At 42.4% G+C, this 13,695-nt stretch overlaps 1 long non-coding RNA gene across 2 annotated transcripts in view; it reads right to left on the bottom strand.

The window, feature by feature from the left end:
- LOC136792007 (uncharacterized) overlaps positions 1-13,695 on the bottom strand; it is a 125,922-nt gene that overhangs the window by 73,235 nt on the left and 38,992 nt on the right. The window contains exon 5 of one of the 2 annotated variants that reach the window (XR_010835066.1): positions 4,070-4,198. The exons of the other annotated variant lie outside the window; for it this stretch is intronic. This is a non-coding gene — a long non-coding RNA (uncharacterized lncRNA). The remainder of the gene's footprint in view (positions 1-4,069; positions 4,199-13,695) is intronic. 2 annotated transcript variants of the gene reach the window in all.

The raw sequence follows: 13,695 nt of genomic DNA, 5'->3' as shown, positions 1-13,695 counted from the left end.
AGTTAAAAGGCAACACACAGAATGGGAGAAAATATTTGCAAATTATGTATCTAAGGGATTAATATGCAGAATATGCATAGAACATCTAAAACTCAACCAAAAAACAACCTAATTCAAGAACGGGCAAAGGACTTGGATATTCCTCCAAAGAAGATAAACAAATGGCCAATAAGCACAGGAAAAATGCTCAACATCACTCAGTCATTAAGGAAATGCAAATCAAAACCACAATGAGGTACTACCTTATACCCATTAGGATGGCTACAATCAAAAAAACTAAAAACAACAAATGTTGGTGATGAGGTGGATAAACTGGAAAACTTGTGCCTTTTTGGTGGGAATGTAAAATGGTTCAGCCACTGTGGAAAACAGTATAGCAGTTCCTCAAAAAATTAGAAATAGAATTACTATATGATCCAACAATCCCACTCCCAGGTATATACCCCCAAAGAATTTATGGCAGGGGCTCAAAGAGATATTTGTACACCTATGTTCACAGCAGTATTATTCACAACAGCTAAAACATGGAAGCAACTAAGTGTCCACAGCTGACGAATGGATAAGCAAAATGTCATATACATATACAATGGAATATTATTCAGCCTTAAAAAGAAAGTAAATTCTCCAAAATGCTACAACATGGCTGAATATTGAGCACATTTTGCTAAGTGAAATAAGCCAGTCACGAAAGACAAATACTGTATGATTCCACTTGTATGAGGTACTCAGAGTAGTCAAATTCATAAAGACAGAAATTGCAATGGTGGTCCTAGGGTGGGAAGAGTGAAGAATGGGGAGTTATTGTTTAAAAAGTATAGAGCTTCAGTTTTACAAGATGAAAAGAAATATGGTGATGAATTGTGACAATGGCTGCACAACAATGTGTAAGTATTTAATACCACTTAACTGTACAGTTAAAAATGGTTACGGCAGTAAATTTGATGTTACGTATTTCACCACACACACAGAAAAAAAACCCTCACTATTCTTACTGAGATTTAGCCATTTTTCTTGCATAAACGCTTCCTGAATTGCTGCAAGCCTTTGGTTAATTTCCAGAGTTTGGAAAAGTTAACTCTGACCATTTTGGCCAGTTTTCTCATTGCTTTTACAGAGGAGAGAATTTTTGGAGAGCCTTACTTTGTTGTTTTTGCCAATACCCATGGCTTTGCATTGTGCATATCCCCATGGCTGCCTGCTTCTACCACTTGGGGAAAAGTAAAGGCTACAATAACCCCAGGCTAGGACTTCCCTGGTGGCGCAGTGGTTAAGAATCCACCTGCCAATGCAGGGGACATGGGTTTGAGCCCTGGTCCAGGAAAATCCCACATGCCGCGGAGCAACTAAGCCCATGCTCCACAACTACTGAGCCTGCACTCTAGAGCCTGTGAGCCACAACTACTGAGCCTATGTGCCACAACTACTGAAGCCCGCACGACTAGAGCCTGTGCTCCACAACAAGAGAAGTCACCGGAATGAGAAGACTGCACACTGCAACGAAGAGTAGCCCCCACTCGCCACAACCAGAGAAAAGCCCGCGCTCAGCAACAAAGACCCAATGCAGCCAAAAATAAAAAAAAATTTTTTTAATGATAATAACCCCAGGCCATTAGGAAAATTCCTGCTGGCTGGAAAGGGCCCCAGCTCGACCTGAAAACTCACCTCTGCCAAAGATGAACAATCAAAGAGGAACCTGTGCAAAGATACCAGATGAAAAAGGGAGGAAAAAAGCAGGACAAACATGAACACTGAAAAACACTTAGAAAATTGTTACCAGAAAGCAGGTGAAAAAATCCCATCAGATATTTCATTTTCAATTTTTAAAAAAACAACTCATCCATGAAACCAGAGCCCCAGGATGAGAGTAAAAAGATGTATGAGCACTGCATAAAAAAGGAGCAAAATGTGAACTGGCAAAACCCAGGAAATAAGTGAAAGAAAGAAAATTAAAGCAACACAGAAGAGAAGATGAAATTGGAAAGTATCACAGGGAAAAGAGAGGCTGAGACACACAGAAGGGGGTTTAAAGGACCGGTCTCTGAAGAGTGAGAAAGATGAAATGAAAATACTTAAACAGGCTTAAAAGGAAATAATATACATGGCAAATGGGCAAGACAGAATATACATATATATAAATATATATATATATACATACACACACACATATATATATGTTATTGGCATCCCTAAGGAAGCAAATCCAAAGACGGACTTAAAAACAGAATCCTGGGACTTCCCTGGTGGTGCAGTGGTTAAGACTCTGCACTCCCAATGCAGAGGGCCCGGGTTCAATACCTGGTCAGGGAACTAGATCCCACACACATGCTGAAACTAAGAGTTTGAAAGCCACAACTAAGGAGCCGGCAAGCCACAACTGAGGAGCCCTCGAGCTGCAACTAAGACCCAGTGCAACCAAATAAATAAAAAGAAATGAATAAAATAAATATTTTTTTAAAAAACAACAACAGAATCCTGACACAGCTTCTGGCAATGAGAAAACACATGAGACAAGTAGAAAGGCCAGGTCCCATTAAAAGGGGATATAAATGGTGAACACTTCCAATGCTGGCAAATTTGTGGGACTTCAAAGATAAGAATCCTTTAAACCAAAAAAAAAAAAAAAAATCCTTTGAACCAACAGACAAACAGATCACATCACATCAGAAATATGGCAGGGCTCACATGACCCTACACCTATAGTCAGTGTTGGATGAAAGTGGAGCCAGTGAGGCCTCAAAATGCAGGAAAAAGCAAACATTACCCAAGACATTTATACTCAGCACAAACAGTTTTGTACATGCTCAAGGACTATTGTTATCAGAAGCCCTCCTGAGGAAAAGTCTCAAAGGTGAAATTCAGCCACCCAAAAGGGAAAGTCAGAACAGAAGATCTGGTGTAGCAGGTTTCCCGTGATGACCCGGCAGAGGACTCCTGCCTCTGTGTTCACTGCCCCATTTCATACCCCAGGTGATCATTTTAATACCCCCTTCTCCATAAACAAAATTATTTCCAGTAATAATCAGTAATCATTTTCTTGACTCATTCTTCAGTTTTAAAATAGCTATTAAGAAGAATAAGTTCAAAATTTTAAAATATTCAATCAAGCAAAGTATTTCATGTACGAAATTTTGTGTTGACCAAAGAATATATACATATACGCATGCACACACACACACACAGAGACACACACACCTTGCAGTTTACGCTCAATTTGCCATTTAAAATTTTAAACACAAAATAAAAACTTTAATTGATCACATAAAGACTGACAGAATTAAAATTATACCAGTTCTGTTTTATAATTTTTACAACCACTATGCCATCATTGTTTATTTCATATTCACTAGTTAAATGCAGGAATACACAGTACAGCTGGGGCTGGAGACACAATACACCTGAAGTGAGCCTGAAGGATTTCAAACCTCTAAGTCCCTACTTTCCTAATGAAGCTATGTAACTGAGTTTATATGGTGTGTGTTGGGTCAAGGGGGAGGTTTCCTACTATATCAATTGAGAGTTCTCCAAATTAGCTTCCATGTAGACTATAAAGCATAAATAATAAAAATGTGCTAATTTGAAGCACATGGCTTTTTTACTGAAATTCAACAATGACCAAAGCAATTGTAACAAAAGATTTGGGGAGGGGTACATTTTACCACTAGTATTGTTTAGGATTGCCAGTGTAAGGTTTTACAATAAAAAGCAGACAAGCTATTAGGTTTTATCATTGTTTCAAAAATTCTCTACATCTGTCTCATCAATTTTACATTTTGCAACCTTGCTATGATCTAAGAAAGAAGTCACAGGTAGAAAAGTTAAAGTGGGCAGTCATTAAACAAGGAAAACAGTCCCTATTATATATTCAAGCTAGACCACCTAAATCAACACAAGGTAGAATTACAACAACAAATCTCCACAGACCATGCACTCCCTTAGTGCCAGCACCTGGGGCTGACATGCCCACTGCTCGCCCTAGTCCAGCACTGGAATCTCCCCAGTCCTCCTCCTGCCCTTGTTACTTGACCCTGGAAACTCACTGCTCCAGATCCCCAGCCAGGAGGGTACTCACGCTTGGAGGCGCTGCCCTCTGGGTCAGGTACAGACAGACACTGACACACGTGCGGTGGAGAAATGTGTCCCACTGGCTGCTCCAAAGATCCATGCAGAGGCAAGCAACAAAGCCCAGAAGACACTGGAACTGAAGACAACGGTGAATAAGGACATGAGCGTCGTGGCCCAGCAGAGAAGTGACAAGACGCTGCCAGAGAAAGCAGAACCAGACCTGAAATGAATGAGCCAGAAGAGGTTCCACCTATCAGAAGAGGCCAGCAGTCTGATTGCCTACAAGCTGAAGCTGAAGGATATTAGTGCTTCAGAATTTGCAAACTGTCCCGGCCTGACAGCCAAGGAGAGGGCAACTGTTTTTGATCTAGAACCCGTGGTTTTCACCAGGCACCTGGGAGCCTATAATTATTATGCTTTATTGGGAATTGGTGCATTTGCCATTTTCTTCCAGGGAACTTTCTTTTCCGTCAAGAGTAGAAGATATCAGAGGACTGAACAACGGGCTCCTCAGAAATCTTTTTCTTAATAATAAAATAAGTTCTTTCAAAACGTCAATTTATGACCAAAAGAGCAAAACAGCTATGATCTCTTTTGAAGAAAATAATGTACAAAAGGAGAATTCACCTGAAGAGGTGCCTGGGCTTTACAATGCACTCTTCTAGAAGGCTTGAGGATCTGGACCAAATGCAGGGGGTAAAATCTGCTGGTCTGTGGGCTGGGGTGGGGGGTGGAAGGGGTGGGGTGGACGGGTGGGGGAGGAGGAGCTGAGGGAAAAGAGAATGTAAAGGAGATAGGGGAAGCTTGTAACACGAAATTTGGTATAAGTTTAGGAAGGAAAAGAAAAGCCCTTAAAGGGCTTCCCTGGTGGCGCAGTGGTTGAGAATCCGCCTGCCGATGCAGGGGATACGGGTTCGTGCCCCGGTCCGGGAAGATCCCACATGCCGCGGAGCGGCTGGGCCCGTGAGCCATGGCCGCTGAGCCTGCGCGTCCGGAGCCTGTGCTCCGCAACGGGAGAGGTCACAGCAGTGAGAGGCCCGCGTACTGCAATTAAAAAAAAAAAAAAAAAAAAAAAAAAAAAGCCCTTAAAGAAACAAAACCGATTAGAAAGAAGATGAAGTCTGAATGCCTTCAAATTCTAGAGAAGAAAAATATCGGATTTAAGAAGAACACGGAGCAGTTATCATGGGAAGCTTCAGATAAGAGCAACATTCCAAACCTTCCGCCGACTCCAGAAGACTTCGTGAATGAGCGCCCCCTACTGGCCAAATGGTGCAATAACAGGGGGCTCTAAAACCTCGGACTCTAGGCCCCACCCACTTCCAGAGAGCGTCACTTAATGGGTCTTAGTTGTGGCCTGATTGTTAGGATTTACAACTCCCCAGGTGATTCTAGTGATCAGCCAGGATTGACAACCAGAAGCTCTGACTTCTGAAAAAGAAAGAAATTGAAATTTTGGATAATTGCATTATACAGCTGACAATGACAGGATAACAATGCCTTAAACCTGGAAAAGGCCATGAACAAAATTCTGGTTAAAAAATACTGTACTTGGGCTTCCCTGGTGGCGCAGTGGTTGAGAATCCGCCTGCCGATGTAGGAGACACGGGTTCGTGCCCTGGTCCGGGAAGATCCCACATGCCGCGGAGCAACTAAGCCCGTGAGCCATGGCCGCTAGGCCTGCGCGTCCGGAGCCTGTGCTCCGCAACGGGAGAGGCCACAACAGTGAGAGGCCCGCATACCGCAAAAAAAAAAAAAAAAAAAAAAAAAAAATACTGTACTTGAGCTGGGAAAAACTCAAATGTTCATAAACAGGAGAATGGATAACCAATCTGCTCTATCCACACAGTAGGATACCACTCAGTGATAAAAAAGGAACAATCTTATACGGGCACCAAGGATACATCTCAAAAACATTATGCTATGCTGAGTGAAAAAAAAAATCAGACACAAAAGAGCACTTCCTGCATGGTTTTGATTATGTGAAGTCCAAGAACAGGCAAGATTAATCTGTGGTGACAGAAATCAGAACAGTGGTTGCCTCTGGGGAGCAGAGGTGGGAATTGACTGGGAAAAGCCGCAAGACAGAATGTTCTCTATGTTGTTTTGAGTGGTGGCTACACAGGTGCATACATTGTCAAAATTCATCAAACTGGACATTTAATATCAGAGTATTTTTTGCATGTAAGTTACACTCAATTTTTTAAAGAGTCCTGTACTTGAAAAAGTGACCATTTTTAATCAAACCGAGTGATGAGGTGTAAGCCTGACAAGAGCTATATTCTGCCACAGAGATGGTGGAGCAGAAATGCAGAACCTTGCAGCGTAGAGCAGACACCTTTAAGTACCGCATCAGCAGAGAAAGGAGCTTGGCAGGAGAAGCTGGCTTGAGAAAGAATGAATGGGGGATTTCCCTGGTAGTCCAGTGGTTAGGACTTGGCACTTTCACTGCCGTGAGCCAGGTTCAATCCCTGGGCAGGGAACTAAGATTCCACAAGCTGTCAAAAAAAAAAAAAAAAAAAGCATGAATGAACAGGAGAAGAGCAGAATCTCTTAGCTACAGAGGAAGCAAAAAAATTCTAAGCAAAAAATTCAAGAACAGGAAGGCAAATTACAGAAAAGAGAGAAGGAGAGAGAATGATCAGTCTAATAAAACCTAGACTACTCTTCATGATCAGAAAGTTCATGATGATCCGAGAGCTGCTGTTGCTGCCAAGAGATCTCTTGCTGGAGAGAAGAAGCAAGCAGCCAGCCTGCGACAGAAATTAATATAAGTAAAACCAAAGACAGCGATGCTTCAAATAACAGTGACTATAAAACCAATTCTAGAAAGATGGGATCATAAAATACTACTATCGAGAGGTCCTCTAAGCCAGACATGGGCAAACTTTTCCCAGTAATGGGCCAGATAGTAAATAGCTCAGGCTGTGCAGGACATAGGGTCTCTGTCACAAATACTTAACACTGCCATCATAGCATGAAAGTAGCCGTAGACAATACATAAATGAATGAAGGTGCCTATGTTCCAGTAAAACTCTATCTACAAAAACACATCACAGATCTTTGCAGGACAGGCCACAATGGCTGACTCCCTTCCAGTCAAAAGAGAGTACGAGGGACTTCCCTGGTGGCACAGTGGTTAAGAACCGCCTGTCAATGCAGGGGACACGGGTTCGAGCCCTGGTCTGGGAAGATCCCACATGCTGCCAAGAAACTAAACCCATGCACCACAACTACTGAGCCCGCACTCTAGAGCCCATGAGCCACAACTACTGAAGCCCACGTGCCTAGAGCCTCTGTTCCACAAGAAAAGCCACTGCAATGAGAAGCTCGCACACCACAACAAAGAGTAGCCCCCACTTGCCACAACTAGACAAAGCCCACACACAGCAACAAAAACCCAATGCAGCCAAAATATATTTATTTATTTATTTGTTTGTTTATTTAAAAAAGAGAGAGAGAGTAGGAAAGGAGAAAGGGCCAGCACAACTAGGAGTTGCACACATCACTTTCATTCACATTCAGTGACCAGAACTTAATCCTTGGGCCATAGCAAGCTCCAAGAAAGGCTGGAAGTGTGGTCTACACCATGAACAGCCATGTGTCTATCAAGAATCAGGCATCTGCCACCCAAAAAACTAGTAGAGCTAATAAACTAGTTCAGCAAAGTTGCAGGATACACGACCAATATACAAAAATCGGTTGTATTTCTAAACACTTAGCAATGAACAATCCAAAAATGAAAATGAAATTAAGAAAACAATTCCATTCACAAAAGCAACAAAAAGGATAAAATACAGAGGAGTAAATTTAACAAAAGTAGTACACGATTTGTATGCTAAAAACTAGAAAACATCGTTGAAAGAAATTAAAACCTAAATAAATGGAAAGACATCCTGTGTTCATGGATTGGAAGACTTAATGTTGTTAAGATGTCAATACTCCCCAAATTCGTCTACAATTCAATGCAATTCCTATCAAAATTCCAACTGCCTTTTTTATAGAAATGAATAAGCTGATCTTAAAATTCATATGGAATTGCAAAGGATTCTGAATAGCCAAAATAATTATGAAAAGGAACAAAGTTGGAGGACTCATAGTTCTGCTTTCAAAATTCACTACAAAGCTACAGTAATGAAGACTGTGTGTTACTAACATAAGGATAGACAGAGAGATAAAAGAACTGACAGCCCAGAAATAAATTCATACATCTATGGTCAGTTGATTTTTGACAAGGATACCAAGACCATTCACTGAGGAAAAAGTAGTCTTCAACAAATGGTGCTGGTTCAACTGGATATTCACATGCAGAAGAATAAAGTTGGACCCTTACCTCACACCATATATAAAAATCAACTCAACGCAGATCAAAGACCTAAACATGGGAGCTAAAACTATAAAACTCTTAGAAGACAACACAGGGATAAATCTTCATGACCTCGTATAAAGCAATACACACACTTATACACACAATCTCAATATCTCTGGAAGATAACAAGAATCCACTGGTAATAGTAGCTGCATCTAAGGAGGGAAAATGGATAACTGGGGAATGAAAAGAGGGGGAATTACTTTCAAAGGCATATTCATTTTTACCTTTTAAAGGTTCTACCATGTGTTTATAATATTTATTCAAAAAATACAATTTAATTTAAAAGAAACAAAAAAACAGATGGCAGGCGGGATTTGGCCTGAGGGGTTGCCTAGCCCTGCTCTACATCAAAATGGCTTAATGCAATGGGAAAATTCACTTCCTCCTGTGTTTCCTTTACTGCTTACACTACTCTACTACAAAACTACTGCACTTCTCACACCAGATGTGTGGGTATTTTCCACACATTCAAGCAATTCTGTGATGTCAGCTGGGTGTATTACAGTTTAACTCAATTTTACACTATCTACCTGGAGATTATGTCAGATCCCAAAGGTTAAGGGCTCAGTCCACAAGACTGCCCACTACCCCAACTTCAGATGCCAATCAAAAGTCCAGGTTGTCTCTTGCACTTCTGACCAGTGAACTATAAATTCTCCTCCTCAGTTTCAATTAATTTGCTAGAGTGGCTCACATAACTCAGGAAAACATTTACTTACTAGATTATCAGTTTATTATAAAAGGATAGAACTCAGGAACAGCCAGATGGGAGAGATGCTAAGGGTAAGATACGTAGGAATGGGGGTGGAGCTTCCATGCCCTCTCAGAGCACGCCACTCTCCCAGTACCTCCTGAACCATGTCCTTTTGGGTTTTTAAGGAAGCTATGTTACGTAGGCATGATTGATTGAATCATTGGCCATTGATGATTGAACTCAACCTCCAGCCCCTCGCCCCTTCCCAAAGGGAGCTGAAAGTTCCAACGCTCTAATCAGTGATTGGTTCCCCTGGTAACCAGCCCCCATCCTTTGGAACTTTCCAAAAGCCACCTCATTAACACAAAGCAACTGTGATTGAAACAGGTTTGTTATGAATAAATAACAAAACACTCTTTTTGCCATTATGGCTCTGAAGCTGTTTCAGAAACCAAGGACAAAAGACAAAATATTATGACAAAAAATTCTCCCACTGCACTTATTTAGGAAATTCCAAGGGTTTTAGGAGCTCTGTGCCAGAAGCAGGAGGAAGACCAAATACATATTCTTATAAGTCATATTCCTTTGGCCCTCCACTGAAATCAGCAGTGCACACTCTATCCTCAATAAATGATAAGTCTATTGCCGTAGAATGTTATGAATTGGGACAGGCCAGCTGCTACAACAGACAGACCCCAAAATATGTGAGGCTCATACACAATAGAAATTTCTTTGTGTGTTATGTAACAGTACTGAGCAGGTAAATAGCCTTTGTCCATGCAGTCATTTAGGTACCCAGGCTATTGGAAAAAACGGAGGCCCAGTAGCACAACACGTAGTGTAACCACAGAACCAGCCCAAACTGGCCCTATCCTGCTTCTAATAAGATAGTGAGTTGTTTTTCAGAGACAACAGAAGAAAACCTCAAGTCATATAGCCAATGCATGAGCAGAGGAGAAAATTTTGACCTCAATTAACTGCCCCCAATGGAAACGGAGGACCAGGACATGACTGGAACCTGAACCCTGGAACCCTTTCAGAAGCAAAGTGTTATTGTCCAGGAAGATCTGGTGCTGAAGTCCCCTTTACCACACCTTACTGTAAATGGCCAAGTTCCAAAGCCTTCCAATCAAAACCTGAGCCACCAGCACTTCCCCAGACCAACCCTCCTCCCCTACCTCATAAAAGTTTGACTGAACCTCAGATTGGAGAGACAGATCTGACCTTTGTCTCCTCTCTGCTTGCTTGGTTACTGTGCCATAAAGACTTTTCTCTCTGCAAAAGACTATTGCCTCAGTATTTGGTCTTTCTCTGCTCAGCAGGCAATGAGCCTATTCACTCGGTTACAGCAGCAGAGTAGGGGGCTAGAACACAGACAGTCTGGTGCTTGGCCTAGAATCCAATTTCTTAGCCATGCTGAACCCAAACACCAAGCTGCTTAGGTGCATTTTACTGTCAAAATTTTTTAATTTCTTGACCCTGCATCATAAGGAGCATCTTTATTAAATCAAGAACAGTGCTGGGTATGTTATTTGGTGAGTAGAATATTTTTTTTCTTTTATATATTTTTAATTTTTAATTTTTTTAATTTTTGGCTGTGTTGGGTCTTTGTTGCTGCACGCAGGCTTTCTATAGTTGTGGCGAGCAGGGGATACTCTTCATTGTGGTGCACAGGCTTCTCACTGCGGTGGCCTCTCTTGTTGAGGAGCACGGGCCCTAGGCACGTGGGCTTCAGTAGTTGTGGCACACAGGCTCTAGAACGCAGGCTCAGTAGTTGTGGCGCACGGGCTTAGTTGCTCCAAGGCATGTGGGATCTTCCCAGACCAGGGCTCGAACCCATGTTCCCTGCATTGGCAGGCGGATTCCTAACTACTGCACCACCAGAGAAGTCCCTAGAATATTTTAAATGAGTGTAAGATTGAATAAATGTATGAATGAATAACCACTACTATAATGTGACTTCAGTCCTTTCCTTCTCGTTTTACATTTACTTAGAGCTGTCTTTTACTATAGGCAACCTCAAATCCTTTTAGGTAGTGGGTATGTTATTCTAGTAAATAAATCAGAGGGTTGAAAATAAGGGCCCCTCTATGGACCCAAAACAGACAGGACACTGACCTGTCTGGTTAAGCCACGTGGATGTGACACTAGAAGAACTAATTTCCTTAGGAAAGTCATCTCCCACGTCAATGTAATCCAATTCAGTATTCATGTATTAGCTTCCTGTGGCTGCTGTAACAAAGATCACAAACTTGATGGCTTAAAACAACAGAAACTTACTCCGTTACACTTCTGGAGGCTCTAGAGGAGAATCTGCTCCATGTCTCTTCCAGCTTCCAGTGGCTGCCAGCAGTCCTTGGCTTACAACTGCATCACCCCAGTCTTCCAGGCCAGCATCTTATTATTTCCCTTTGCTCCATCTTCACATCACCTTTTTCTCTATCAAATCTTCTTTTGCATCCCTCTTATAAGGATATTACATGTGTGTGCATTCAGAGAACACCTGGATAATCTAGGATAATTACCTCATCTCAAAATTCTTAATTTCTTCTGCCAAGATCCTCCCCCCGCCCCCGGTTCCATGGATTAGGACATGGATATCTTTTGTGGGCACATTGATTCATTCAATATCCATTACTCAACTCTTTACTGAATATTTGTATAAGTCATCATTCAGTCTTGTGGGTATGCAAAAATTTATAAAACAGGGCCTTTGACTTCTGATTTTAATACAGTAAAGTTGATATTTTCCCCCTTGTCTAGAAATCATCTGTATAAGTCAGGGTCCAGTCAAGAAACTAGATTCCACACTAGTTATTTTAACAGAGAGAATGTAAACTAGGACATTGATTTAACAGGGGCTGGAGGACTTAAAAAGCAAAAGTGGGACACGGAGGTCACACCAAGATATGTGTGCTACTCCAGGAAGTAACTCCCACCTGAAGGGCTGGCGGGGGGAAGGAAAGATGCTAAAAGTTTAGAGGGGTCACCTCTTGGATGTGAGTTCCGGACCTCCGAGGAGAGGAGGGATCCAGCTGCTGCTACCATGCCAATGGCTCCGAGGAATGGCCTCCTACTACTGGGCTCGACTTCCAAGGAGGAATGCTGTGTCAGTGGTACGAGTGTATCAAGGGGTTGTGGGGAGGCTGGAGCCTGGACTCCCAAAACAAGCTGGAGGCGGAAACCAACCTTTGCAGCCTGGGGTGATGTGCTCACTGCTGATGAAATGCTGGGAAAGCTCAGCAAGCCCACAGGGCAAATCCCTACTCCGGCCCTCCGGTCTCCCTCTAGCGCCACCTGCTGGCAGAAGTCCGCAGGAAGCCATCTAGCAGGAGAAACTCTACAGAGTTCCACCTCCAACGCCTTAGAGCAGAACATAGAAGGGTAGATTAGGAGCTGAAAGACAATAACAATCGACACAAGCCACCCCTCTGGCTCCTCAGCATCCATTTCCACCCTTCTGCCTATACTTGAACTTCCATATTCCAACAAAACAACTTTATGCTTCTGCCTAACAAGATAGATGCAACTATCCTTCAAACAAATGAAGACCCTCTCACCGTTTCCCCAAAAGGGGACACACTAAGTCCCTACGGCCAACTCTAAATGATGTTAATGACTGAGATTCAACCACAGTTCTAGCTGAATATTCTGTAATCTAGAGACTAAATCGTAACATTAACCCCCAATAATGATCCTTATATAAAATAAAAAGGGCAGTTGAAGTCAGAGGGAAAAGGAAATACATTTATATATACATATATATATGTTTCTTTATACATATATATGTGTGTGTTATGGGTAGAGTTGGGTCTCCCAAAAAGATGAGTTGATGTCCTAACCCCCAGTACCTCAGAATGTGACCTCATTTAGAAATAGAGTCTTTGCAGATGTAATGAAGTTAAGATGAGGTCATTAGGGTGGACCCTAATCTAATATGACTGGTGTTCTTTCTTTCTTTCTTTCTTTCCTTCTTTCTTTCTTGGTTGCATTGGGTCTTTGTTGCTACGTGCAGGCTTTCTCTAGTTGCGGCGAGCGGGGGCTACACTTCATTGCGGTGCACAGGCTTCTCATTGCAGTGGCTTCCCTTTGTTGTGGAGCACAGACTCTAGGCACGCAAGCTTCAGTAGTTGTGACACGTGGGCTCAGTAGTTGTGGCTCACAGGCTCTAGAGCACAGGCTCAGTAGTTGTGGTGCATGGGCTTAGTTGCTCCACAGTATATTCCCGGAACAGGGCTCGAAGCCTAGTCCCCTGCATTGGCAGGCGGATTCTTAACCACTGCACCACCAGGGAAGTCCAGACTGGTGTTCTTATAAGAAGAGGCAAATGTCATGTGAAGACACGGACACGGAGAGAACAGCACATTCTCAGAGACAGAGATTAGGGTGATGTGTCTACAAGCCAAGGAACACCGAGGACTGTTGAGAACCACCAGAAACTGAAAGAGGCAAGAAAAGATTCTTCCCTCAAGCCCTTGGAGAGAGCATGATCCTGCCCACACCTTGATTTCAGACTTCCACCTCCTGAACTGTGAGAGAATACATTTCTATTGTTTTTTAAGACACT

The sequence above is a fragment of the Kogia breviceps genome, chromosome 10 (assembly GCF_026419965.1).
Source record: "Kogia breviceps isolate mKogBre1 chromosome 10, mKogBre1 haplotype 1, whole genome shotgun sequence".
Lineage (NCBI taxonomy): Eukaryota > Metazoa > Chordata > Mammalia > Artiodactyla > Physeteridae > Kogia > Kogia breviceps.
This window is presented reverse-complemented; position numbering and strand designations above follow the sequence as displayed.